The sequence below is a fragment of the Acinonyx jubatus genome, chromosome A3 (genome assembly GCF_027475565.1).
Source record: "Acinonyx jubatus isolate Ajub_Pintada_27869175 chromosome A3, VMU_Ajub_asm_v1.0, whole genome shotgun sequence".
NCBI lineage: Eukaryota > Metazoa > Chordata > Mammalia > Carnivora > Felidae > Acinonyx > Acinonyx jubatus.
The window spans coordinates 101,733,891-101,761,492 of NC_069388.1; the positions used below are offsets into that span (position 1 = coordinate 101,733,891).

At 49.3% G+C, this 27,602-nt stretch overlaps 2 long non-coding RNA genes across 17 annotated transcripts in view; one reads left to right on the plus strand and one right to left on the minus strand.

The window, feature by feature from the left end:
- Positions 1-27,602, plus strand: part of LOC106976029 (uncharacterized) — a 154,654-nt gene that overhangs the window by 89,798 nt on the left and 37,254 nt on the right. For all 8 annotated transcript variants that reach the window (XR_008289467.1, XR_003412429.2, XR_003412427.2 and 5 more), the window contains exon 3: positions 27,078-27,185. This is a non-coding gene — a long non-coding RNA (uncharacterized LOC106976029). The remainder of the gene's footprint in view (positions 1-27,077; positions 27,186-27,602) is intronic.
- On the minus strand, positions 11,758-18,619 carry LOC128311260 (uncharacterized). 9 transcript variants are annotated; one of them, XR_008289473.1, is made up of 6 exons: positions 18,192-18,619; positions 17,602-17,790; positions 17,323-17,502; positions 16,247-16,319; positions 15,792-15,897; positions 11,758-15,387 (listed from the first exon to the last, which is right to left on the minus strand). It is a non-coding gene; the product is annotated as an uncharacterized LOC128311260 (long non-coding RNA). The 9 variants fall into 9 exon arrangements; XR_008289471.1 differs by having other exon boundaries at positions 15,792-15,894; positions 18,192-18,617; XR_008289475.1 differs by lacking the exon at positions 16,247-16,319 and having other exon boundaries at positions 15,792-15,894; positions 18,192-18,617.

Below are 27,602 nucleotides of genomic sequence, written 5' to 3' on the forward strand. Positions count from 1 at the left end.
TTTTCTGGCTGGGGCCAAAGACACAATTCTTGTCCCTGTGCCTGGGTAGGGGTGTTGAAACAGAGTAGATGCATTTACTAGACTGTGGTTTGGGCTCCGGCTGTCTTTCAACTTATAAAGTGTCTGCGTAATTTTTTTTTTCCCGTCATCATTAACAATGGAATTCTTTTGTCATAATTTTTTTTACAATTAATATGTGCACATTGTTGGAAAATACATATATTGTAAAAAAAATTCAAGTACAAAAAGCCCCCCAACTCTTGCCGAAGGCTGATTTCCTTCCCTTGAGGCAATCACTGCGATCAGTTTCCTGACATCCTTCCAGGCTCCTTCTAGAACAACATTTATTTTTTAATGCCTTCTCTGATTTTCCACTAGGCACCATTGGTGCAGCTGCGTAAATGAGCCTGGGTGCACAGGCCTGGGTGAGAATGACCTCTGGGCTAAGGCCATCTGCACAAACCTACAGGTCACCAAGTCTACAGATTCCGGGGCTGGGCCTTTCTCGGCCCAAAGGAACTCAAAAGCCCACTTAAGTGGTTTGAATGGCTTGACATCAAGGTCATTTACCCACAGGGCCCAGGCTGATCTCGTAGCGTGGTTCTAGAAACCACCTTCAGCCTTTGGTCTGCTACCCCAGGCCTGGTGTCTGAACCCCTCCCGGCCTCTTCCTTTGAGCCTGGCTCTTTGACCTGAGACTTTTTGCAGGCGTTCACCCTTTCCTCTCCGGCCCTGCCAAGAATGGGACTCCCTAGAAACCTGCATAAGACACCAGAACTGACCCAATGCAGCCCCAGCCCACCCATTGTGTCTGGTCTCCTTCATCCCTCCGGGTCACTGGACTCCTCCACCAAGACCCTTGCTGGAGCCACCGATCTTGCCCCCCTGTCCTGCGCCGCCTCAGATTCCGTGGGCTTCATGCTCTCCCTGGCTACAGACTGTGAGGCAGCATGACCCTGCTATCTGTGGCCTCTGCGGGTGATTGCCAGGTGACTTTGGGCCTCCCTACCTACCCTGGCTTTGGTTTCCTCACTTGAAAAGTGGGGAAGGAGAGGGTTCCCCTGGGTGCATTTATATGCCCTGGATACATTTACATCCCCTGGATATAAATGGTGAGCTCATGGCCATAGTCGAAGCAGGGGTGTGGGTCAATGAGAGCCAGTCCAGTCCCATAGAAGAGGAACACGCGGCAGCTTTGGGAAAGGCACTCAGACCTGTCCCTGGCCTGCTTCACACCTGGCAGAGTGGCCCTTGTCACCAGTGGCAGGTGCCCCGTGAGCCCTGTGAGTGGCCCATGCCATAGCATAGCCTGAGCTAATTGCAAGGGAGGCCAGTGGCTGCCCGGGGTTGCTTCTCAGCCTCCAGCCAACCGCCACGTTTGAAAAGCTGTGCCAGGTCCCCATAGACGATTCTCTGCCCGAAAACCGGGAACAAGGACTAATATAGCCATTTTCATTTTGATAGGGGGGGAAAAAAAAGTCGCTCCAAAGCACTTTATTGTTTTCTGAACAGTCTCAGGCAGAAAGACATGGCCCAGCCCTGTCTTAAGGCAAGGCTTCCTTCCTTGTGGCCTTCAGCATCACGTTGATGACAGCCATAGGGATGTAACAAAAAAAAGTAACAGTAACAAGTGCTACCACCTTGCAAATTTCAAATTATGTGGGCAGATACCTGAGGCTCACTGCTGTCGGGAGAGTGGCCTCGGCCCCCCCCCCCCCCCCCGCCCCGCCCCGCTACAAGCAGCTCAATGACAAGGACTTTGGCTTTTAGTGTCTGCACCTCCAGAAATGCAGGCCGGGCCACCGAGGTCATGCACTGGGGCAAGGGTAGAGAGTATCAGCGTCAGAACCAGACATTACCACAAACTTCGTGTAATTGACAAATGGGCGTGGAAAGGCTTGCACATTCATGATCTCTGCAGAGGAACCATCCATACGGGGACAGGCCATCAAATCTTACAGGGTCAAACCCTGAGGGTTCCCCCATGTCTTTCCTCCTCCAGCCCCCATTGGGCAGACCTCTGGTTTCTCCGCTGAGCTATCCAGGATTCTGATGGACAGGATCGCTCTCTGCCAGCTCAGCTCTGTCCCCAAGGAACTCGGTCATTGTGCGCACGCGGGTTGTTTTGGATGGTGGATCTCCCCTCTCTGCCCCACTTTCGATACCCAAGCTGTCTCTCGTATTTTCTTCTTTACAAACTGCGTTTTTCCAAAGATTGGGAAATAGCCACATCAGGATGAGAGATGCGTGGAGGTAGGTGAAAGAATGGTGGTCGCTTTTCATCTTCTTTTGGTTTTCTGTATTTCCAAACTTTCCACAGTGAACATCTATCGTGTGTGTGTAATCAGGAAAACAGTCTGATGAAAGGGAACGGGGACCTTGAGGTTGAATATTCTGATCCACAGGTGGATCAGAAGGGTCTTAGAAGGCTGCCTGTTAAGACAGTACTGGAGACCGGGCAAGAAGATGGGAGACTTCCCGAAATTTTGCTAAAAAGCCCTTTCTCCCTCCCTACGATTGCTGGGGTCACCGGTCATGGAACTGCTGAGGATCATCTTGTCCTGAGCTCCAGACCTCTGTGGCTCCTACACGGGCAAGGTTCTCCTGCTTCAGAGACTTGGTGCTGCCTTCCTTGGGGGGCCCACGCCCTTATCCAGCCAGCACCCATGCACACAGCCTCATACTGAGCAGGACGGCCACTGGGCCACCCAGGCGCCCCGGGTGCCTGCCCCACGGTCCTCAGAGACGACAGCCTCAGACTGGATGGTTTGCCTCACCTAAGGCAGCCAGGACGGTTTCCACTGGGCACTTTTTCTGTGTGGTGTGTTTTTCTTTCTTTGGTAGCTCGTAAAATCCCCCCGCCTGAACCGGGCCCCTTCGTCTTTCATCTCCAACCTCTCCTGGAGCTGTCCCTATTTCTTTTTAATTGTGCCTCCTTTTTTTTTTTTTTTTTTAAATGGAAGTTTCCTATTGAATTTTTATGACAATATAGAGACATGGATAGACTCCAACAAAAATGAAATCTTTATGGAATAGTCATTTCTCTCCTGGAGCCTTCTGACAAATGTTCCTCTGCGGATATATATACATATCTATACATTGGTGGGGAGCGGGGTGGGGGGGCAGCCCCTCTCGTGCTTGGCTTCAGCTCAGCCGGCTGAGAGGCGGGCCGCTGAACTGGTTATTATTGCGGCGTCATGACCGCTGGGGGAGCGGTGCACAGCCCAGCCGGGGGAGTGGGGGCAACATGAGGGAAGGAAGGAAGACGAGATGTAAATCTTTCTCAGGTACGATCCCTTTGCCTCGGTGTCAGCTGAATTAGCACACTCCCTAATCCCAAACAACCCGCCTACGTGACTGCACTTGCGTGGGGGTGACCTACTCGCTTAACCCCTATCCAGCACCTCCTGTCCTGGCTCCCAGCCTGGCCCGAGAAGCCTCTGTTCTCAGGCCTAATGCCGTGTGTGACCGTCTGAGGTCGCTGGCATGTTTCTCTTGGGTGAGCTTCACCAAGTGTGATCTGGGGATGGCTTGGGATCCGCAAATGGCTCTCTGGGGATCGGGGCCTGGGTTGCCTTCGCAGGGTGTGAGTACTTATGCCAGGATGGGAAGGAACAGTTATTCATTTATAAATAGGTATTGGGAACCACCTACACCGTATGCCTGGCCCAGATCTGGGCACCAGGGATTTCAAAGTCACGGTCCCTTTTCCCATAGAGCTGAGATTCTTGAAAGAGGCAACAGGCAAAAATCAAGTACACATGTGAAAGAATGTGATGATTTTGGATTGTGGCACCTGCTGTGGGACAAAGTGGGAGCAAAGAGGGGCTGCTGAAGGAGAGGAAGCCCCTCCAGTTTCGACTATGGTCAGGGAAGGCTGCCGGCTAAGAGAGTGCTGGAGACCGGGCAAGAGGATGGGAGGCTAGCATGCTCAGATCAGGGAAGAGCATTCTGGCCAGAGAAACCAGCAAGTGCAAAGGCCCTGGGGCCAGATGCACTCAACATGTTGCGAAACAGAGAGAAGGTGAGTGTGGCTGAGTGGTGTGAGCCACCAAGGGAGCAGGAAGGGCTGGAGCAGGTCTGAGGTGCTTTGTGAGCCGCCCTAATTAACAGCTCTTAATTCAAGTGCAACATGAGCCACTGAGTGCATTTAGGGAGTAGAGACCTGACAGGAACTGGTTTTCATTTTGAAGACATCATTTTGACTTCTGCGTCGAGAAATAATGATAGAATTGTATTAAAACCAAGGTGCCAAGTGTTTGGAGCCTCAGAAAGGCAACACGATGCTCCAACTCTCAGGGGAATTTGGGAGGAGGGACAGAGTGGGATCGTTGTTTCTTCGGGTTGTTTGGATCCAGAGCTCTTTCCTCGAGCTGCAAGGCCTCCCACATAACTTGTCCCCGGCCTAAGTTTTGAGGAGAACTGAGCAGTGGTAGTTATGCTTGCCTCCCGGCAGAGAATAAACTTTCGAGCAAGAACAAAGCACCATAGATCTTACATGTGAATTTCGTCAAGGAGTGGAGTCTTCTGCGTGAGCGTGCCAACTGTCTGCTCAGAGAGAGGGACAGTCATAAACATCCTAATAAGGAAGAAATGAACATATTTTATCATCGGTCATGCGGCAGGCTCTGTCCCACGTGTTAGGTCCCATCCCTGCCCCAGTGCCCTGAAAAGTACATTAAACATAGAAACTGGAACCAGAGAGGTTAAGTAACTTGTTCAAGGTCACACAGCTAAGGGGCAGAACTGGGGTCTGAACTCAGATTTGCGTGATTCCAGCATCCTTGTTTCTGTCACTCACCCTGATGGCTTTGGACAGTATCCACGCACTGAAGGGTCAGCGGTCCCCTTTGATAAAAGCTGTCACGGTTTCTTAGAGACAATGGGGACCATGGCAGGGTGAGGCTGGGGCACCCTCAGGAGAACCTGGTGCCTTCAGGGTTCCTTCCAGACCCTTCCAGCCATTGGCCCATGAGTGCAGAGCCTGCCTGAGGCCTGAAACTTAAAAAAAAAAAAATGCTTGACACTTGAATGAAAAATTAACTCCAAAATATAAGAAGAAAACTATAAAACCACAGCTGGTAATTTAAATCAATTAAGGCCAAGAAAAACGAAAAAAAAATTTTTTTTACCTTCATGTCTTCCTTCTCCGACACTCACCCCTGCCTTACGCAGACCCAAGTTTCTTCCTGAAAAACTTCTCGTCACATTTCCTGCAACGTGGATCTCCGGGCAGTGAATGCCTTCTGATCTTGTTTGTCTGAGAAAAGCTTTACTTCTCCTCCACTTTTTTCAATTAAACTTTTTATTTTGAGATCTTTGTAACTTCATAGGTGAGGTAAGAAATAAATCAAAGAAATCTTGGGGGCCCTTTACTCTGTTTCCTTTGAAAGTGACATCTGGCAGAACTATAGTGAAATATCATAGCCAGAATGTGGACACTGATAACTTTCATGGATATTCATCAGTGTGTGTGTGTGTGTGTGTGTGTGCGCATATGCATTCTGCCCTGTGTACTTTTATCTCACGTGTGGATTTGGGTATCCATCACCACAGTCAAGATACGCTTTTCTTCTGTCACTGAAGGATCTCTCAGGTTGCCATTTTATTTATTTTTTAAAATCTTTGTTTATTTATTTTGAGAGAGAGAGGGAGAGAGAGAGTGGGAGGGGGAGAGAGAGATGGAAAGAGAGAGAGAGAGAGAGAGAGAATCCCAAGCAGGCTCTGCACTGTCAGCACAGAGCCCAACTCTGGGCTCGATCTCACGAACCCTGAGAGCATGAGCTGAGCCTCAACCAAGAGTCATATGCTCAATGGACTGAGCCACCCAGGCCCCCCTCATGTTGCCATTTTATAGCTGTACCTCCGTCTCTCCCATTCTCTCCCCTTCTATAACTCCCACCAACCAAGAGTCTGTTCTCTGCTTTCATAATTTTGTCATTTCAAGAATATTGTATAAGTGGAATTGGGGGGTATATCTATGCCGTTTTTGCTCAGCAAAACTCTTGGGAGATTCATCCATTCATTCCTCCAGCGGGAGGAGACCCAGAATCCTCTTGATCCCTGAATAGCACCCCAAGGCACGGATGTGCTGCGGTTTGTCTGCTTAACCCATCATCACTGAAGGACATCTGGGCTGTTTCTAGTGGTGGGGAGATCAGGGAGAAAGTGGTCCAGCAGGGGATGGAGAAGGAGGCTGAGAGAGAGCACAAGCCTGTGCGGAGAGTGAGGGTGCACAGAAGGACAGGGCACAGAAGACAGGTGCAGGTGGCTGCCTCCAGCAGAGGACGCTGCGGGTGAAGAACAGTCGGAAGATTCTACCATATATAATCACACCCCACAGATTGCTTACTTGCCGTGAAATCTATATTCTCGGATAAACGAAAGTTTCTTAGTGGACTCTTCTTCTTTTGGGAAGAGGCAGAGCAACTTGCAGGAGAACACCAGCACACATGCATGTGCGCGCGGACCTGCTCCCTCGGTTGCTACTGCAGAGACGTTTGTGCGCATGCACGTGCACAGACGTGCGCGTGCAAAGGCCAGTCTTTGGGTCTATGGGAAGAATGCACCTTGAGTTCTGTCTTGCAAATGAATTTTTTATGGGTTTGGGTTTTATGTGAACTCTTCATGGCTCTCTAAAGATACATGTTTATTGTTTAAAAAAAATTTAGAGGACGGGGGTGGCTGGTTGGCTGCTCAGTTAAGCGTCTGACTCTTGGTTTCGGCTCAGGTCATGATCTCACAATACGTGAGTTCGAGCCCCACATCAGGCTCCACGCTGAGGGTGTAGGGCCTGCTTTGGAGTCCTCTCTCTCTCTCTCTCTCTCTCTCTCTCTCTCCCCCTCCCCTGCTCACTCTCACTGTCTCTCAAAATAAATAATAAATAAACCTTAAGAAAAAAAATTCTACTTTAGAGGACAAAGAAGAAAGCAAACATTACCCACAATTTTTTTATTTTTTCTTGTAAAAACATTGTCGTATTGCACATATTACTTTGTGTCACTCCTGATTTCATTTGCTAATTGTTTAGGGCAGAATTCTAAGTATGTCCCTCAAGATTCTGTGCCTAATCCCCAGGACCTATGACTCTGATAAGCTATCATGCCCATGAAAGGCAAAAAGAACTCTGTAGACTTAATTAAAGTTATTAATTCGTTGACCCTCATCTAGAGAGATTATCTTGGATTATCTGGGTTGGCCCAAGGGAATCCCATGAGCCCTTAAAGAGAGCTGAGAAGCATAAAACGGATTTGATGTACCCTGTCTTTGAAGATGGGTCCACAAGCTAAGGAAATGCAGGAGACCTCCAGACGCTGAGAATGATCCCCAGCTGACAGCTAGCAAGGAGACAGGGCTTTCAGCCCTGCAATCAGGGAACTGAATTCTGCCAACACATTCAATGAACCTGTAAGGGGATCCTCCCCCAGAGCCTCTGGATAAGAGCATATGCTGGCTGGCACCTTGATTTCAGCCCGCGAGACCCCGAACAGACATGTAGCTGAGCCATTGTGCCCTAACAGTGGTTCTATCCATACCTTCACTCACCCTAGTAGGTACACTTTTTAAAAGCAAATCCTTGGGGCGCCTGGGTGGCGCAGTCGGTTAAGTGTCCGACTTCAGCCAGGTCACGATCTCGCGGTCCGTGAGTTCAAGCCCCGCGTCAGGCTCTGGGCTGATGGCTCAGAGCCTGGAGCCTGTTTCCGATTCTGTGTCTCCCTCTCTCTCTGCCCCTCCCCCGTTCATGCTCTGTCTCTCTCTGTCCCAAAAATAAATAAACGTTGAAAAAAAAAATAAAAGCAAATCCTTCAGGCTTCCAATACAGTCGTCAAAGGGAGTAGCTTTATTGAAATTTATTCTCTCACACGAAACAAACAAACAAAAAGGTAAAAAAAAAAAAATATATGAATCTACAAAAAGCCACTGAAAGGAACCAGCGCATCTGGAAGGGGTGCAAGATACAAGATCAACACAAGAAAATCAGTTGCATGCCTATGTGCAAGCAGTGGGCAATCCGAAATCGAAATAAAAAATACCATTTCTAGAAACGTAAAGATCAGAACGACTTGGGGATAGATCTGACAAAGGATAAGAAAGGCCTATATACTGAAAACGATCCAGTATTGCTGAGAGGGATTGAGTACAATGTAAATAAACGGACGTAGATTCGACACAGTCCCAGTCAAAAATCCCTAATTCCTTTGGTTTTTGTCCAAATCAACAAATTGGTCCTAAGATTCAAAAGAAAACACAAGAGCTCTGCGAAAACCAAGAGGATTCTGAAAAAGAGAACCCCTTTTTAAGACGAGCACTACCAGATTTCAGATCTTGTTATAAAGTCCCTGGAAAGAAGCAGTATACAGTGGCAGACAGACAGACAGACGGATCAAGAGAACAAAATATATGTTTTGGAAATAGACCTGCAGATATGTGCACAACTGATCTTCAGCAAAGATACCAAGACAGCACCATAGGAAAAAAAATACTCTTTCGGTAAATGCCGGGGAACAACTGAATAATTACCTGCATGAAAAATTGGACTTTGACAAACACCTCACACCGTATCTAAAAATTAACTCAAAATGGATCACAGGCCCATTTTAAAAACCTACAACTGTATAAAGTGCAACATGAAAATATAGAAGAAAAATTCTAGGCAGATAGGCAGGTCCAGGAGACTTTGAAACTGAATCTGCAACTCTGAGTTAGGCAGAGACTTTTAGTTAATTAATTGATTAATTAATTATTTAATTTATTTTTTGAGAGAGAGCACGCCAGCAGGGGAGGGGCAGAGAGGGGGCGGGGACAGAGGATCCGAAGCGGGCTCTGTGCTGATGGGCTGACAGCAGCGAGCCCAGTGTCTCACAAACGCGAGATCATGACCTGAGCTGAAGTCAGACGCTCAGCTGACTGAGCCACCCAGGGGCCCCTATTTACCTTTTTAAAGTAGAGAGAAGGTGTGCACACATGCGTGTGCAAGCAGGGGAGGAGCAGAGAGAGAGGGAGAGAGAGAACCCCAAGCAGGCTCTGTGCTGTCAGCGCAGAACCTGATGTGGGGCTCAATCTCAGGAGCTGTGAGATCATGATCTGAGCGGAGATCAAGAGTCCGTGGCTTAACCAACGGAGCCATCAAGGCGCCCCTAGGCAAAGACTTTCTAGATAAGACAGCAAAAGCATGACGCATAAAAAGTTTGATAGATTGGACTTCATAGAGTTTTAAAACTTCTGCTCTATGAGGGACCCTGTAAAGAAGGGAATAGATAAGCCACGGACTAGGAGCTATCTGCAGATCACATGTCTGATAATAAACTTTGAATCCAGAATATTAAAAAAAAAAACAACCACCTCCAAATCAATAAGAAAAATGCAAGCAACCCAGTTTTATAAGTGGGAGAAGGAACTGAGCGTGTACTTCACCAAAGAAGAAATATGAATGGTACAGAAGCGCAATCTCGTTAGTAACCAGGGAAATGCAAACAGAAACAACGATGTGATAGCCCCACACACCTTCTGGAATGTCTGAAACTAACTCTCCGCGCTGAATACTCTCTGTGCTGAAGTGGGCGAGAACCGGAACCTTACACACGGTGGTGGGAATGGAACGTGGTCCACCCACTTTGGAGAACGAATGGGCAGCGTCTTCAAAGTTAAGCATACTCTTACCATATGACCCAGCCATTCCACTCCTTAGCGTTTAGCCAAGAGAAATGAAAGCGTATGTCCACACAAAGACTCCCACACGAATGCTAGCAGCAGCTTTATTTTTAATGGCTCAAAACTGGAAAGAATCCAGAGGTACAGCTGCAGGTAAATAGGTAAACACACAGTGGCACATCCACATGATGGAATATGACTGAGCAGTAAGAAGAGACAACCTATCGACTCAGGCAAGAACACGAATGAATCCGAAATAATTATGCCGAGTGAAAGCAGCCGGAGGGGCGAGGCACACACTGCACAAATCTGTTCACGTAAAATTTTTAAAAACAGAAACTAACCCATAGTGACAGAATGCAGGACAGTGGAAATGTATAGTGTGAAACGCATGTATTAGAAAAAAATAAAGAGCCAAAATCAGTCGTCTGGGTTTTCGTCTCAGGAAATTTTCAAATGTATGCAAATTTTTAAAAATTATTCAAGAGGCTGGGGGATTCTGGGATGGACTGCTGAGTCTGACCAAAAATAAATGAACAAATAAATAAATCTAACGGTAATACAAATACAGGAAATCCCTCCCCTGAATGGGTGGGTATAAAAGGTGCTGACCCAAGTACTACTGGAAATGAGTGGAAATTGTAAAACCAAAAGCAAAAGGAATTATAGGTAACACTGTATTCTGACTGATAAAGTTGTTTCCCATGGGACACGCGTTAATGATTCTGAAGCCACCCATTGTGAATTTTGGAACTGACAACTGAAGTAGATGGATGGCCAATGGCGGGAGCCAAGGTCCTCACTGCTGGAGTGACAGGACACAGGCAAACAAAGTGGGGAGGCTGGAATGATTCACGTGGCCAGGGATTAGCATTGGAGACGTCAGTAAGAACTCACGTCTAGCCTAATACAGACACAGAGGGATGCGTACAAAATATCTGTAGATACAGGTTGGTGTGAACACATATTTACATGTTTACATGCGTAAACACATCTGTTAGCTAACAGAGCATACAAGAAATGACACCCTTGTCGCAATGAGAGCATCTGGTGCCCAGATTTCAGATGTTAGGATCATTCTCTGATAAAAGGAATTAGGACATCTTGAAGAAATGGCCAACTTTAGGATGGGCGGGGAATACACAAGATGATCCTGGAGCATCTCGTAACGTCAGAAAGTAAGAAAGTGCTCAGAAAAGCAAACAAACGACAACGCACGATGGTGGGGGTGTGTCGAAGGAACCCAGCAGCCATTTGAAAGAGCTCTCAATGACCCAAACTGGTATCATCTGAGCAATAAAGTAGTACTGGATTATAAATAACACAAGTATAAAGCAAATATGCATGATTCATACTGATACATATGAATATGAAATATTCTGTACTGATCACATGAATACACGAGTGGGGGAGAATAAACAACTCTCCCACGGGGTACAATTTCAAATAATCGAGGTAACTACTCCTCCCCCGAGAAGGTGGAGCAGAGCTCCCCATTCCTTGAGCGTGGAGTGCGCAGTGGTTCCCTTTCAAGGTCTACACTATGGGCAGCGTGGGTGGTTCAGTCCGTTAAGCGTCCAACTCTTGACTTCCGTTCAGGTCACGATCTTGTGGATCGTGAGTTTGAGCCCTATGTGGGGCTCTGCACTGACAGCTGTCTCAAAATAAATAAATAAACTTAAAAAAAAGAATGAAGTATGAAAAGGGAGAAAAAGAAACTCAACACATATACACACTACCTCAGCCAGACGTCAGGGTCAACATCAAGAGTGATAAGTCATGTAGATGTCTGTACTCTTGATATGATGTGATGAGAATGGCACTTTACCTCTGTGTCTTCCTCCCAGAAATCCACAATCCTACCCTAATCATGAGGAAACACCAGACAAACCCCAGTGTAGGGACATTCTACAAAACGCCTGACCAGTACTCCTGAAAACCGTCAGGGTCATCAAAAACAAAGAAAATCAGAGAAACTGCCCCAGCCAACTGGAGCCTAAAGGGGACCTGACAACGAAATGTAATGTGGGATCCTGGATGGAACGCTAGAGTGGAAGGACATTTGGTCAAAACAAACGAAATATGAAGAAAGCATAGACTTTAGTTAACAATAGTGTTATCAATATTGGTTATGAAACAGGACAGATGTTCCATCCTAATATAGGAGCTGGACCGTAGGAGAAACTGGATGTGCCGTACGTGGGAACTCTTCAGACCCTTTTTTCAACTCTTCTGGAAACTTAAAACTATTTTAAAATTAAAAAAAATTTTTTAAATAGAGGCTAATCCCTTCCCCCACACTTCTCATGCTCTCCCTCCTTTCTCCCTTCCTTTAAGAACAACAACACCATCACACATGTTTCAGCACCTTGTCATTTCCAGCTGTCTTCCCGGATCATTCTGCAGGAGCCTTGGCACGACCCTATGCTGTGTGCAGTCTGCTCCAATTTATAGACGGGCCAATTTATAGACGGCCAAGGAGGCAAAGAACCCATCCAAAGTAGCAAGAGTGCGAGCAGTGACCCCAGGACTCGTGCTGGGCTCTCCTGGCCCCACCCCATCACCCTGCCACTCTGTTTCCCACGGGGCCCTCTGACGACAAACCGCTTGGGGCCCAGTGTAAGTGGTACTCTTACACTCCAACTTGACTTGCCTGGACGTGACCTGCAGGTTGGAGGCATCATCTTGCTCCTCCTTCCCCTTAGAAACAGTCATCTCAGAAAGAAGACAGCCAGGAGCTGGCGTGGGTGCCGGGATTCCTTCCTGTCGAGGGCACTGCCCCTCATCTCTCTGTGCCAAGCACTTTCACAGGTAATGATCGCATTTGGTGAACCCCAAAAATATCATGGAAGGAAGTTATTATCTCCAACTTGCGGTTGAGAACCCTGAGGCTAGAAAGTGATGATAACTGAATGCAAACCCTTCCCTTTTCTCTTGATCAACCTGTTGTCCCTGACACTGGTTCTGGCCAGCACCCACCTGCCCGGCGTCCCAGATAGAAGGTGCTTATTCCCCTCCAGGGTGAGCTCGTGGTACCCATGACCGCCATGGCTTGATGCGGCCTCTCTAGCAGCCAGATATCACCTGCTCTCTGCACATGAATGTGCCTTAGGGAGCTCATCAAATCCCAACGGAGAAATGACATCCTCTGGGGAAAATATCTGCAGTGAGGTGACCATCCTGTTACCTTTCTCCATCCTTCTGGACCACACTCGAGTCCCCACGCATGCACCTGAGAGTGTGGGCAGAGAAGCGTCTCTGCTGAGTGGGATGAAACGTCGTAAGAGCTCTGAGGGTTGAAACTTTGAAGAGGTTGAGATCTTTGAGTGCTGAAGAACCTTTGAATCTCCCTTCAGCTCCCCCTACCCCGACCACAAGCCCTTCTCTTGATGTAAAACATGTGTTCAGATTGAAAACAATGAGGCATATGTCTATGCCGACAAGACTGTTTTGCTTTATGCTTCCTCAGTGGTTGGAAACAGACCTACCTCTGAGATCTGCATGACTCTAAGTGGAAAACAGTCCCTGTCAGTCATATCTGCGGATTTGTGAGATGGAACAGGAGACCGTTCCATCTCTGCTGCTAGGAACACCGTCTGTGTGACCTGATTGTGTTGGGAGTGGGTCCGTCTTCCAGCTGCCCCCACGCAACCCCTGTGGAGCAGACATGATGAAGGTGTCTAAACTCACTTGGAAGCTGTTAAAGTTAAGCTGAAATGCCCAGGAGCCAACGGAGGAAACTTCCAGAACAGATACGATGTGACGCCCCCACTCACCCTACACCAGCCATACAGATGATGTCTTCATCCACACGACCCATGGCCTCACATCAAACCAGGACATTTGGCTTCTGGCTTCTGTCGCGTACGTAACCAGTTGACCCCGGACGAGTTACCTGGCCTCTTATTAAGAAATGGACTAAATACTTTCTGGAGAATCTTTCAGCCCTAAAAATGTATGAGTTCTTTTCCTCCGAGTTGATGGGAAATCAGCTACAGTGAACACTCCTGTCTAAATTAGGAGATACCAGCATCCCTAGAGGAGACCAAACCCTGAAGCGGGAGGAACTCCGGAACCACACGGGGAAAGGATTTGGGACCAAAACAGATAACAAGAGTAGATGCACAGAAGACATCCAGGTTGAATCCACCTTCAACAAATCTGGACTGAGTAACTTCTACATGCAAATGACTAAAGTGCAGGAGTGGGGGGAAGGATGACAGCATGAATCTCTCAAAATCCTACGTTCTAATTGATGTACTAAGAAATTCTTGGCGGAGGAGAAATAACTTGTATAAACAATGGGACGCCGCGGGGTAACAGCGAGGCTAAAAGAGGCATTTGGCGGGCAGATGTAGAGCAGGAGGCCAAATTCAGGTGTAAAGCAAGGGAGAAAGGAGGGCACTCAAAGACCAAGTCTCATAAGCCTTACTTCCTGGTCCACGTTAGCACTCCGGAATTCAGCCCTGAGAGCCACCATGTCCAATGCTCCATCACTGGGGAGCAGCCAGGATTCCGGGGCTGGTGGCAAGTTCTGGAAGGGTTTCCTTAGTCCGAGAGGATGTTGGCATCTCTGGGCTCCATGCCACCGGGGGAGGGAGGCCAAAGGCACAGGGGTATTGCTGCTGCCACTCCAGGAGGAGTTCCTGCCAAGGGGGTGGGGGGATGTTTCACAGTCAGGACTACATATCTGGTCAGGGCAGAAGGCAGAGTGTTGGCCGATGCTCCGTGTGACCTAATTCCCTACCCGAGCGAGCTAACTCTTCAAGCTCCTGACTGGCTGGCATTCATCATCATAGTCATGCGACTGAGTTTTCAGTGAGTTTTCTCCTGAAAACTAGTTGGGATGGCCAGGAAGTTAGCAAGAGGGTCGGCCCTGCACTTGGTTGGAAAAGAGAGGTTCTCTTGCCTTGGGGTCATTTTGGGAGAATTATGCAGTGTATGATTTCTGTTGAGAACAAAGGAGGGTTAGGATTTTGAGAAGAGAAAGGGGACTTCCCTTCTTTTTGCCGGCAGGATTTTTCTGGAACGGAGCACTCATGGAGCATTCTTGAAATTGCAGTTTCACTCTTTGTTCGGACAACGATGCATAGAATAAATGTCTGTAAGGCTGGAAGGGGCTTCAAAGCCCATTTTCAAGGTAAACTAACCAGAGATACCTTGGCCTTTTCGTCATCTGTGTCTGCTAGGGCCGTCATAGCAAAGTATCGACAACGGTACCGTCTCACGGTTCTGGAGGCCAGAAATCCGAGATCAAGGGCTCAGCAGGGTTGGTCCCTTCTGAAGACCGTGAGGGAGAATCTGGTCCAGACCTCTCTCCCCCTGCTTCTGGGGCTGGGTGGCAATCTGTGGCATTCTGTGGCTCATTGACGCGACAACTTGATCTCTGCCTTCGTGTCCACGTGGTGTTCTCCCTGTGTGTGTGTGTTTCTATCCAAATTTCCCCTTTAAATTTTATAAAGACACCAGTCATGCTGGACTAGGGGCCTCCCCTAATGCGGTATGACCTCATCTTACTGACTACATCTACAGCAGCCCCAGTTCCAAACGAGGTCACGTTCTGAGGTACCGGGGATTAGGACTCCAACACGTGACATTTAGGAAGACACAATTCAACCTCTTGCCGTATCTTTTCTGCCCAGGGAGCCAAGAGTGCGGGCCCATCAAGGGAGAGAGATGCCGTGCTGGGTCCCTCACTCTCTGGAGCAGCTCTGGACGGGCTTGGCGCCACTGTCCCTGTGTTGCAGGTGGAGACTGGGGTCAGGTCCGTGGCAGAGCCCGGCGTGAACCGAGATCACCGGACACCCACCCCCTTCTGGGGCTGGGACTGGGACGGGACACCCAAGCCCACCTTGAGGAGAGTGGGTTACACCAGGTAGAGGATGACCCCGAGATTCTGACACATGAAGTGAGAACCACCGTCCTGTGCCGACCACCCCTCACGTACGCCTACAGGAGGGCCCGGGTAAGGGTCTGTTCTTTGTGCCCACCCAGGCGAGATGCGGCCTCCTCACGGTGCCTCAGTTCCTTCCCCCGCAAAATGGCAGCGATGCTCTGCCCTGCCCGGCTCTGCCCACCTAAGGTCAGGTGAAGCCCCAACCGGGTGACCCCATGGCACGGCTTTGGAAAGACCCACAGACCTGGGGACGCGGGGAGCGTCGTCATGACCGCTGATGTTCGGTGCAGCCCGAGCCGACAAGTGCCAGCCGGTGGCTGTGTCATCTCCTCCGGGAGTCCTAGCGCCTGCTGACAGGGACAATGTCTGATGACTAAAGCATAGCTGACCCTCCCCGAGCCCGTTTCGCATACAGCAGAGACTCAGCCAGTCTTTGCTGGCAGTCTGCCTGCCGCCGGCCTGCCCGTCCAGCTGCTCAACACGGAGATTGAAACCCACCCGGGTTGCATTTCAGAGGTCCCGGCCTGCTCTCTCCCCGCTCAGTGAGCTCTGAGGGGAGCAGACTTGCGGGCTGGGTTCTGGCCAGGTGAACCTGCCCGGAGGGGGAGGAAAAGGAGGAGGAGGAGAAGGAGGAAAGGAGGGGGAGGGGGAGGGGGAGGAGGGGGTGGAGGAGGAGGGGGAGGAGATCCCAGCATGCACCTGTGGCTTAGCTTTCTCCCTGGCGGGAGGGCCTCCCTCTCTCTCCGCTGGCTTTTTCCAGAGCACCTTCACCCTATGAGATTGACAGCTTACTCTTGGTTGGGAACAGAGTGTAGGAAGGGGTCTTTTCAAATGCCCTTGCAGCCCTGCCTGCCAAAACCCCGCCACTGCCGCTTTGCCTATTTACCCTGGCCACCAGGTCTCTCCCAGCTGCCCTAAGAAAACAGATTACTGTCCAGAGCAAAGTCCTTGCGTGTTTCCTCTCTGGAGATGGATCAAGTTTTGAAAGAAAGGTTTCCTGCAGCCCATGACACCATTTGGGTTTGTTTTATCTGTCTCCACCTGTGGGGCAGGGACTTAACCTGTTGCCCAGGGCTGGGCCAGCAAATGACTGAAAGGAAAGCAAAGCTGGCCCGGTGCGCTTTTCGACAACACACCGAGCGGCCTTGTTCTCCTCTGCCCAGCATTGTGCGGGTGAGGCCCAGGCCCAAATCTGAATAGGGCTCCGCGTAACTTGATATGTTTTCTTTCTTTGCTGTAGTCTGAGTGTGCCAAATTTAACTATGCCCCAAGCTGCGGTCTGTATATATAGTGTTGTTGCAGGAGTGTGTGGGGGGGGGGGGGGTTGCCAGAGGGGGGAGGGGAGCGTATCCATGTTGCAGGAGTGGGGGGAGGGTTGCCAGAGGGGGGAGGGGAGCATACCCATGGGGTTTTTTTTGTATCTTTTTTTCCTCTTGCCTGCTTTGCTCACTGTTTGCTATATATAACTTAACATGACTGTCCTCACTCTTTGGTCATTAACCCTTTGGAGATACCCACTGCAATTTGTGTCTCCCGGAAGGCCCCTCCACCAATGCCCTCAAGCGCCTTGTTCGGGAAGCGCCGGCTGGCACCGTCGGAGTTAACCGCAGGCCTTTGGAAACTTGAACTTCCCCAGAAGTGCTTGTGCAGCAATTAACAGATCCCCACTCAGATACAGAAAACTATCCCCTGCCCCCCTTTGCAAACAAGCAGAGAAGGCCCTCGGAGCCACGAGTCAGCCCTGTGCCTCTTTCCAAAAGGCTTGTATCCTGTACCTTCCAGAAATGTGATAAAAGGTCCATCTTGATGTTGCTGCCTGGTTCCTAGGGGAAGTAGGAATCTGTTGTCCAATTAAAACTCATGAGGCTGGGCCTCACTTCTGAGATGCTGGGGTGGATGAACACAAGGGTGGCGGAAAGCTTCTCATTTCCGGCCTGCGTGACGAGTGACCCTGCCTAGGTGGATAGAAGCCCTGTTTCACTCTGCTGGAGGGAGAGGGCTGGCAAAATATTTTGGTAGCTACTAAATGTTGGGGACCAAAGAGAGCTCCTCACCCAGGCCACGCGCTCCTCTCAAGGGCGGGTGGACATCGCTCCTTAGGACCCAGGGTCCATGGGATCAGGCGATGGGAGGTAAAAGCCTCAGCTCTCGCTGTTCACTTCTTTCAGAAGTCACAGAAACGCGGGGAAATACAGAACCTTGAGTCTCCTTGTGAGGGGGAAGATGTCTTGGGTCATCTTGGGCTATATTTAGAATGGAAAATGTGCTGGCTCAGAGAAAACCGGTCATGTGTCCTTCACCAGGCTGTACCCTGAGCAGGGAGCCCGGCCCCATCGGGCCCCCTTCCTCCCATCTTTCACACAGCCCAGATGCCCCTCCTCCTCTAGGGAGCCTTCCCAGCCATAGGAAGACCCCGCAGGGTCGGGCTGGATGACCCTGTTAATAAACTTTACAAGCACGAGGACCATGACGCTCTAGTGTGGCACTGTGTGCCAGGCACGGTGTGAGCTCAGAAGTGCGTGTTTGGCGTGCAAGTGGGAATCGTGCTACCTTGAACCGCTCCCCACCCCTGCTTCGCCAGGTGTGAGTGCTGGGAATGGACACAGGGATCCTGGCCCGAAGGGCAGTCACTGGTCTGGCTCACCTGTTGTACTCTGGGCCACAGGCACGTCGGGCTGCACGATGGCGATCATTTCTTTTTGTAAGCATCAAAACGTTTTCAAGAACATGGAAGTTTGTTGCATCGCCATTTTGTTTGTGGATCGGCACATGATTTCTCGGAAAGGACAACCCGACCCCACCCTGTCACCCCTTCCAGCCCAGGCCCTACTTCCCACTTTACTGAGGACGAGGGTCAGAAGTAGCCTTGCTAAAGATCGCCGTCTGCTGTGTTCGTGGGGACAAAGGGGACAATGGGAACGCAGTCTTGGATACCTGTTGTGGGTCAGGCACCACTTTTAACCTTCACAACCTCTCCGAGAGCTGGGGGTTATTGAGGCCTTTTCCCAGTATGTAAACCAGGGGTTAGATGTCTCCTCCAAGGACCGGCGCGTCCCTCACCCGCCTCACCCTCCTCACCCGCCTCCCCATGCTGTGCTGGTCCTACCTGTGAAATGCAGTCCCTCAGTCTCCTGTCCCATGGCTTCCCACCTGGCCCACAGCCCAGCCTCCTACCCCTCTAGACTCTGATCCAGACAGAAGCCAGCATGATCTTCAGGAAATGTAAAACCAAGCCACATCCTTCTCCTGCTTGGAACGTGAGAGGGGCTTCTGGGTGTTCTTAGAACAGGATTATTCAGCCTCCCCCCCCCACCCCCCCGTGCATGGCCAGTACCCCCCCCACCCCAGCTGTGCTACAGCTGTGGTTTGCCCACTCTGCACTAGCCCCGCGAGTCCCAGGGCCTTTGTATTTGCTATTCTGTGCCTGTGGTGGGGACCCTAGACCCTGAATCATTCTAGTCTTCCTCAGCGAGGGTCAAGGCACTGTTCTAGCTGGGGGTTAACTCTGCACGCTTGCACACCTATTTTCTTGGGAGGAACGAGACACTCAAGTTCCCACACTGTGGGGCTGCTGCCCGCCCCCTCCCCCCCCCGCCCCCCGACCCAGCCCCAAGACCCATGCTTCTCCCAGCAGCCTGAGGGAAGTTGCTTCCTTCCTGCACATGCTGTGCTGGGTGTGAATCTTCCACCATGGGCAGATCTTAAGGCTCTGTGTTTGGGGCAAATAGCGACTCTTTCATGAGGCTTTAGGTCATGAACTGACACGTCATGTCTTGGAAGCCCATCCGGAGAAGAAGCTGACCACCTTTGCTTGCTCCTGTCGGCCTTTCTGAAAACCCAGTACGGTGACATGCTTTCAGCACCTGGATTTTCCATTCCAGTGTTGCATCAGCTCGGAAGAAAATTCGCTTATAATTGGTGACACTCAGGTTGGCCTGAACGTCCAGTGGGCCATCCGTACACCATTTAATCTATCCCTTCAAAATAATTTATTCTTAGTTATCAGGCCTGCTAAGGTGACCCGAAACTGGCCCTTTCAAAGGGTTTTTCCATGGTGGCCTGGGACAGCAGCCACTTGGAGGAGGCCCTCTAGGACAACAACCAATCCATTGCACAAGATCATGTGGGAGGCCCCCAGAGAGCAAATTAAGTCTCCCCCTTCTCGTACCCCCCTCTGGTCCCACCAGCCTCCCCACTCGAAGTCTATAGAGTTTGGAATATGTCCCCACTCGCTTAGAACAGAAATTTTCAAATGGAAAAACAGAGAGAGACAAAGAAGACAAACATGAAGTAACATTGACTAGATCACTGAGACAATCTGTCCACCAGGATTTGCCTTCCTGATTTCTTTTATAGCCATAGTGTCGCCCTTTCCTTGTCATCAATTTAACATGTAACATTTTTTTAATTAAAATTCAGTATCATTGAACAGGTCATAGGGTGTGAGCAATATTTTCTTTGTTCTAAAAATCCACATGTAATGAAGCTGCCATTCACGATTGTTTTCCACTGGGCTGCTTATTAAAAAAAAAATGAGTTTCAATGAACAAAAATAGGTGCATTTTCACAGCGTGGGGTCCATCAGGAATGAAAACCTTACCAATCACAGCCACAGCCCCTGGGGGTGCCGTGGGGGGATGTTGTCAGATGTCAATTTGGGCTGATTGTTTCTGAGGCCATGTGACTGCGATTCTCGTGTCCTGTGGTGCATTTTATAGACTGATGTCGTCTTTTGGAGATAAATGATTAGATCAATGGTTATAGATGAACGCAGTTCACAGCGTGCTAGAATCAAGGGAGGATTCCCACAAAGTTATCAGAAAAGGCTTTAGAAAGGACACGGGGTGGGGGTGGGGGTGCCTGGGTGGCTCAGTCGGTTAAGCATCCAACTCTTGATTTCAGCTCAGGTCATGGTCTCACGGTTCGTGAGTTCGAGCTGCTCGTCAGGCTCTGTGCCGACAGCCCAGAGCCTGGAACCTGCTTCGGATCCCGTCTGATTCTGTTGGATTCTGCTTCTCTCTCTCTGCCCCTCCCCTGCTCAAGCTCTCTCTCTCTCTCTCTCTCTCTCCCAAAAACAAATAAACACTTAAATATTTAAAAGAAGAAGAAGAAGAAGAAGAAGAAGAAGAAGAAGAAGAAGAAGGGATACAGGGACCAGGGTGCTGAGCTGTGGTGCTCCTTGCCTGTGACCGCACCTCCTGTACCAGGAGACAAGGATCCTGATAGTCAGACCCCCAAGTCACTACTCAGATGCCTGTGGAGGCATCCCTGTAATGGGATCCCAAACAACAGCAGGCGGGTGTTTGACTTCAATACCTGAGCCTACAGGTAAAAACCTGGTGATTTCTGGCTTTCTTTACCAAATCCAGGAGATCTGCACCCACGATATCTTCACTCTTCCCCCTCCCCTTTGCCCCAGGATCAATCTGCTAAAGCTGCTTCGTAGCTGTGCACGGCCCCTGGCTCCTTCCATCTCTGCTGGGCCCTGTGGGTATCTGAGTTGTGGCCTTGCCCCATGGGACTTTTTTTTTTTTTTAATGTTCATTTATTTTGGAGAGAGACAGAGACAGAGTGTGAGCAGGGAAGGAGCAGAGAGAGAACCCAAAGCAGGCTCCAGGCTCTGAGCTGTCAGCACAGAGCCTGACATGGGGCTCGAACTCATGCATCTCGAGATCATGACCTAATCCAAAGTCGGCTGCTCAACCAACTGAGCCACCCAGATGCCCCCCTCCCCTCACCATGGGACATTTAGATGAGAGGAAAACTCCTTCTAGCTTCACAGCACCTCTTTCTTTACTGTTGGTGTGGTCCTGAGCAAATCATCCTACAGCCTCAGTTTTCTCATCTCTGTAATGGGATGACCTCAAAAGGTGGTTCTGGTGCGATGTAAGAAAGTCTTGGGAAAGAGCACAGCACCTGTGTAATTCCGTCCTCCCTCCCTGCTATCTGCATGTCCTTGGGGGCCACTGGTGTCCTCCGGGGGAAGACAACTGGTCATTCAGTGTGTGAACAGCCTGCCTACCATCTTCTCCTTAAACCGACTGATGCAGGGAGTGAGGACGGAATTACTCAGAAACAAGTGATTTCCCAGCTGTGGTCTCCACTCTGATAACAAAGGACTCGGCCCAGATTGGAGGGGAGGCGGGAATTGTGTGCAGAAAGGCGGTCGGGACATCTTGAGTTTGTTTGTAACTAATCTCAAATAATTTAGATCTTTTTAATTTGCAGCAAATCCGATTCCCTCAACAACATCTGTGGTAAAATATTAGGAGCGTGTGCAGAGAGCAAGTGTGGAGGGTTTTTTCTTTTCCCCCCACCAAATCCAGAGTTACCCTCCAAATTGTAATCTTATCAGATTTAACTGGTTCCACGCAAACAGATCTATGTATATTTTCAGTAGTTTCAGCTGAAACCTGTTAAGAACAGATGTGCAAAGGGCTGCCCGGCACTGATCCATTTAAATGTATTTTTCCATGAACGGCCTTTTCTCTCTGTGCTTCCTCAGAGGAGGGGAAAACAAGAGAGTGGAACCGTCATTAAAGTGGATATTACACGCTTCTGAGTTCCCCGCAGCCAGTGTTTGCTGTTCGTTTCCAAACAGCAATTTGGCACACAAGGCTGTGAACACAGGGTGTGCATTTGACGCAGCAGTGTTGGCTGCGAGACCATGTGGCTGGGAGGACGGGCCCACAGCTTGCTCTAGCTGCCCGCCTGGGGCCAGCCCTCCCCGCTGCGGGGCGACTCACAGCACATGCAAGTAAGTTACCCACCTCTTCGATCCTTCCGTTTTTTTCAGCTAAAAACAAAAAAAGGAGGGGGGTATTAAAAAACTCCTACAACTCAACGGCAACAAAATAATCCGATTTCAAAATAAGCAAAGGGAGGGGCGCCTGGGTGGCTCAGTCAGTTAAGCATCGGACTCCTGATTTCAGCTCAGGCCGTGACCTCCCAGTTCTTGAGTTCGAGCCCCGCGTCGGGCTCCGTGCTGACAGCTCAGAGCCGGGAGCCTGCTTCGGATTCTAGGTCTCCCTCTCTCTCGGCCCCTCCCCCACTCATGCTCGGTCTCTCACTCAAAAATAAATAAACATTAAAAGATAAAGAAACAGGGGCGCCTGGGTGGTGCAGTCGGTTAAGCGTCCGACTTCAGCCAGGTCACGATCTCGCGGTCCGTGAGTTCAAGCCCCGCGTCAGGCTCTGGGCTGATGGCTCAGAGCCTGGAGCCTGTTTCCGATTCTGTGTCTCCCTCTCTCTCTGCCCCTCCCCCGTTCATGCTCTGTCTCTCTCTGTCCCAAAAATAAATAAACGTTGAAAAAAAAAATTAAAAAAAAAAAGATGAAGAAACAAATAAACTTAAAAAAAAAAAGGCAAAGGATTTGGATAGATGTCTCTCCAAAGATGAGATACAAATGGCTAACAAGCATATGAAAAGATAGTCAATATCACAAAGCCTTAGGGAAAAGCAAATGAAAACTACAAGAAGATATCACCTCATACCCACTCAGGGGGGCATATATGTATATATACATATCAACAGAAAATAACAAGTGTTGGTGAGGATGTAGAGAAATTGGAACCCTCCTAGATTGTGGGTGGGAATGTGAAATGGTTCAGCTGCTGTGAAAAACAGCATGGAGGTTCCTCAAAAGATTAAAAATAGAACTACCATATGATCCAACAATTCCTCTTCTGGCTATATTGCCAAAAGGATTGAAAGCAAGATCTCAAAGGGGTATTTGCACACTCGTGTTCACAGTAGTGTTATTCACAAGAGGCAAAAGGTGGAAACAACCCAAGGGTCCTTCAACACGCGGCTGTATAAGCCAAAGGTGGTGTTTACATACAATGGAATATTATTCAGCCTAAAAAAGAAGGAAAATCTGTCACCTGCTACAAGATATATGAAACTTGAAGAAATGAGCGAGTCACAAAAGGGCAAATCCTATGTGATTCCATATACATGAGGTACCTAGAGTCATCAAAGTCACGGAGACAGAAAGTAGACCGGTGGTTGTCGGGAGCTGCACGGAGGGGAGAACGGGGAGTGACTGTTTAATGGGTCGAGTTTCCGTTTTGCAAGATGGATAAGATCTAAGATCTGTTGTAAAACAATGTTCATGTACTTACTAACGCTCCTGAACTAAACACTTAAAGTGATAAAGACGGTAAAAATGAAAACAAGGGAGAGAGGGTCTAATTCAGATGCTGATCTCGCAGATGGAGATCTGTGGGGGATCCAAGGAAATAAATACACATGTAGCAGGACTTTGGGCCTGTTGGCTGTGGAGATTATATCTGTGACAGAACGAGATAAGATGGGTGATGCTTTCCCAGGTTTGAATTTCTGCGCTTAAGAACATTTTTCTTGGGGCACCCGGGTGGCTCAGTCGGTTGAGCATCGGACTCCTGATTGGGGCTCAGGTCATGATCCCAGGGTCATGAGATCAAACCCCATGTCGGGCTCTGCGCTGAGCATTCAGCCTGCTTGGGTTCTCCCTCCCGCCCCCCCCCCCCCGCCCCTGCTCCTCTCCCCCACCCACTAGCACATTCTCTCTCTATCTCTCTAAACAACAACAACAACGGCAACAACAACCACTCTTCTCTCCACCTTCCCATTTCCCACCTGACAGAGTTCATCCAGCCTCCCAGGACTCCACCACAGCCTGCGGCCATCTCCAGAGGTGTCCCCACTGGGCACTGGGGCCTCTTTCTCAGCGTGTGCCTCTGGAGCAGAGCTCTGCTGCCGTGGCCTATGTTTCCCCTGTGGCTGGCACTGTGGGGGGGGGGAGGTGAAGGTGCATGTCCCACGTTCATGGTCTCTGAGTAGGCCACGGGGCTCCAGTTGCCTCCATTCTGCAGGTTTCCATTGCACTGACTTTGCCCCTGCACTGGGAGAAGGGAAGGTGGTCTTGGCATCCGGGGGGGGGGGGGGTGTTATGGCAGATGAGACTCAGGGGCTCAGTGCCAGCTGGGAGAAGCAATATCATTTCTAGGTCCAGTTCTGCCACCTCTTTGTCCCCGTGTGTCACCAGTAAAAGAAGGGCGAAGGCAAAGCTGGCTTCATAATCTTTCAGGATTCCAGATCTTTGGGGAGGCGGGGGGCGGGGGGAGGCTCTGTCTTCCTGGATTTCTCTCCAGCCTGATTGCCTCCACAAGGCACAGCATCTGGGAACCTCATCACGTCTGTGTTGCCTGGTATCTAACGGGACATTCTGGGTTGAGAGTTACCACAAGCCCCTTTGTGTTTTGACATGAGCGGAGACCCCGTGGTGATGCATCCTGGGCTCTGATTGCAGTGTGATCTACTGACCCCCGAGACAGAGCCCGGCCAGAGTGATCTTTGGCAAGGTGGGCGTTTCTGTCACCTGACAGGAGGGGACCCCCCCCTTGCAGAGCTTGCCTCACAGGAGCTGGAAGATGAGCAGCTGGCTTGGGAGGTGAGATCAGATTTTTTCAGGGCAAAGTAGAACCCCGTTTGTCTTAATGAGGAGGAAAGAACAAAATCAAAGCGTTCGTGAACACTTCAAAGGGGTTAAAGGACCACATTTGGTTCCCAATTAGTGTCCCTCCTGGCCAGGCAAGTGTCAGGTGGAGAATCCCATTGTCCTAATCAAGGGGGAAGGTGCCCGGGGCTTCTCCTATTGGCTGAGAATTGGTGGGGGCCGGGGGGCCCTGTTTCTGGGATCTCCAGCCCCATGCAGACCTCTGGTCTGTTTAGGAGACAGCTCTAATGAACCATACTTGCCTGTGAAGGACCGTGATCTTCTCCAAGCTTCTTCTATTTCCCTTCTATATTTCTTTCTCCTGATTATTTTCTTGCCTGCTATTTTTGTTGCATTTTTGTCTATCCAGAAGTTAAGACCCAAAGGCCTTGATTTCCATAACCAATTCTGTGCTTTACAGAAGCAAAAGTCAGTAGGTCCAAACTTGGCTCTTTTATTCATGTGACTCAAACTGGTTTGGGGCAACATCTCTGAGCGCAAGCCAGAAACTTCCATAAAGGGGGCTACTGCCTGGAAACCTGAGAACACTTGGCAAGTGAGCCCAGCCCGGAATGTTTTCAGACCAGCACTGCCCCTGACAAACAGAGACTGAGGCAAAACAGGTCAGGCTCCCCCGCTCTACCTCCGTCTTCTCCAGAATGCTTCTGGGTTCCCTTCTTTTACTCATGTTCCTACCCCCCAATCCACCAGTTTGTCAGAATCCACATTTCACATCCATCCACAGCCCTGATTTCCAAATCATTATAATCAATGATAACGATCAACTATCATAATCAATGATAATTAGCATTTATCAAGACAGTGGTTTCCCCAAAACGACTGCCAGCCCAGCCCGTGACCTTTCTTTTCAGTCACAGACAAAAGGGGATTTGTGTGTGTGTGCGTGCGTGTGCGTGTGTGTGCACACGCACGCACACGCACGCACACACACATACACGGGCACTTGTGTGCACACCTGCCTAATGAACATACCCGTAATGAAAAACAGGATAGATTACAGAGAATGGCAACCTAATGGTTACAAAAAGGTATATGAGGCATAACCCATTAGTGAGCTACATTTTGTTCAAAACTGAGGTACTCAGGCAGAATAACACGCCTTTGTGCCGGAATGCACTCAGCTGTAGCAATGACTAATAATATAGCTGAGGACCTGTTCACATTTTTCCCCTTTTGTGCCTATTTTCATAAGTTAATAACTCAAGCATGAAATTATTTCAGGCTGAAGACTGGTGGTAAGAGCAGGGCAAATGTGTGGGAAACAACTTTTTGTTGTTGTTGTTACTTATTTTAGTTTGGCTGTTTTTAAGTTAGAGGAGTGGAGATGTCAACGTGCATTTTCTCCGGCAACGTGTTTTGGTTAAGCCCCCAAAAGCTGGGATTTCATTATATGAGACAAATGTTTAGTGACTGCAGATAGGAGTTAGTGTTCCTACAGGTATATACTTCTGTTTGGTATAGGTTGGGGTTGCAGGTGGTTCCGGGGGAGGGAAGAGGGTTGGATGAAACAGACTCAGAACATTCTAAGTGCCATCATTCTGGACTCCCATGCCTTCAACTAGAAATCTCCTATCCCACCAGAAAGGTATTCAGCTTAGTGAGCAAACGGCTGGCTGTCTTACACAGCGGAGAGTGTGGGTAGGGGTGAAGCCTAGTGCTGAGTATCAGTAAATTCCTGGAGCAGTGTATAGAACAGAAATGTGATGAATAATACTAATGCCTCTCCTTAGAGTCTCAGGACTCTGGGGTTTACTGAGCATTTCCCTGTACACGGAACCAGAGAGTGTCCATCTGGAGGAAACCAGATTTCATACAAATCCTTTAAAAATGTTTCTTTCCTCTCCGTTTATCGGACCAAAGGACTTTGAAAGATACAGAAAAACAGAGAATGATCTATCAATCACCTGAGTACCCCCATCCCACAGTTAACAAACGTTAATTCTGTTTTGTAACGATGGCTCCAACTTTTTTTTTAAGTAAAATAACTGAATCATTACTGCTAAATTTGTACCTTTTCCTTGATCTCACAGATGGGCCAAGTAAGGAGCAGAAAGCAAAAGGACTCGGCTGAAGTGTGCAGCCTCCAGCAGCTGTCCCATCCTTCATGAACTGGATCTGGAAAGGAGACTCTCAGGAGGGTAAGACTAGCATTAGTGTCCCCCTGACAGATGACCAGGAAGGGGCCCCCAGTGGATGTGAATGACAGCCTCCCTGTTCTAGATCCTGTGCTGGGCTCAGGGGCCGGAACAAAAGACAAAGCCCAAAGCAGTCCAGATCCCAGCCTGAGAGCGGGGAGCCGAAAGCACCTGCATGAAGGAGAAGCGATCCCCTCCGGCCAGGGTCCGCTTCACCAGGCGTGTAATTCAGAGGCAAGTCAGCAAATACTTAGGGAGACATTCCATAGAACACATGTATACTTCATAGGGTATATTTTAATCAGTAGCTCAATCATGGATCATTGCCAAAGAAAAGCAAAATACGCTGCCCTCCTGTGACACAATGTGATGATTTTAATTTTTACTAGTAGATTGCTACACACACACACACACACACGG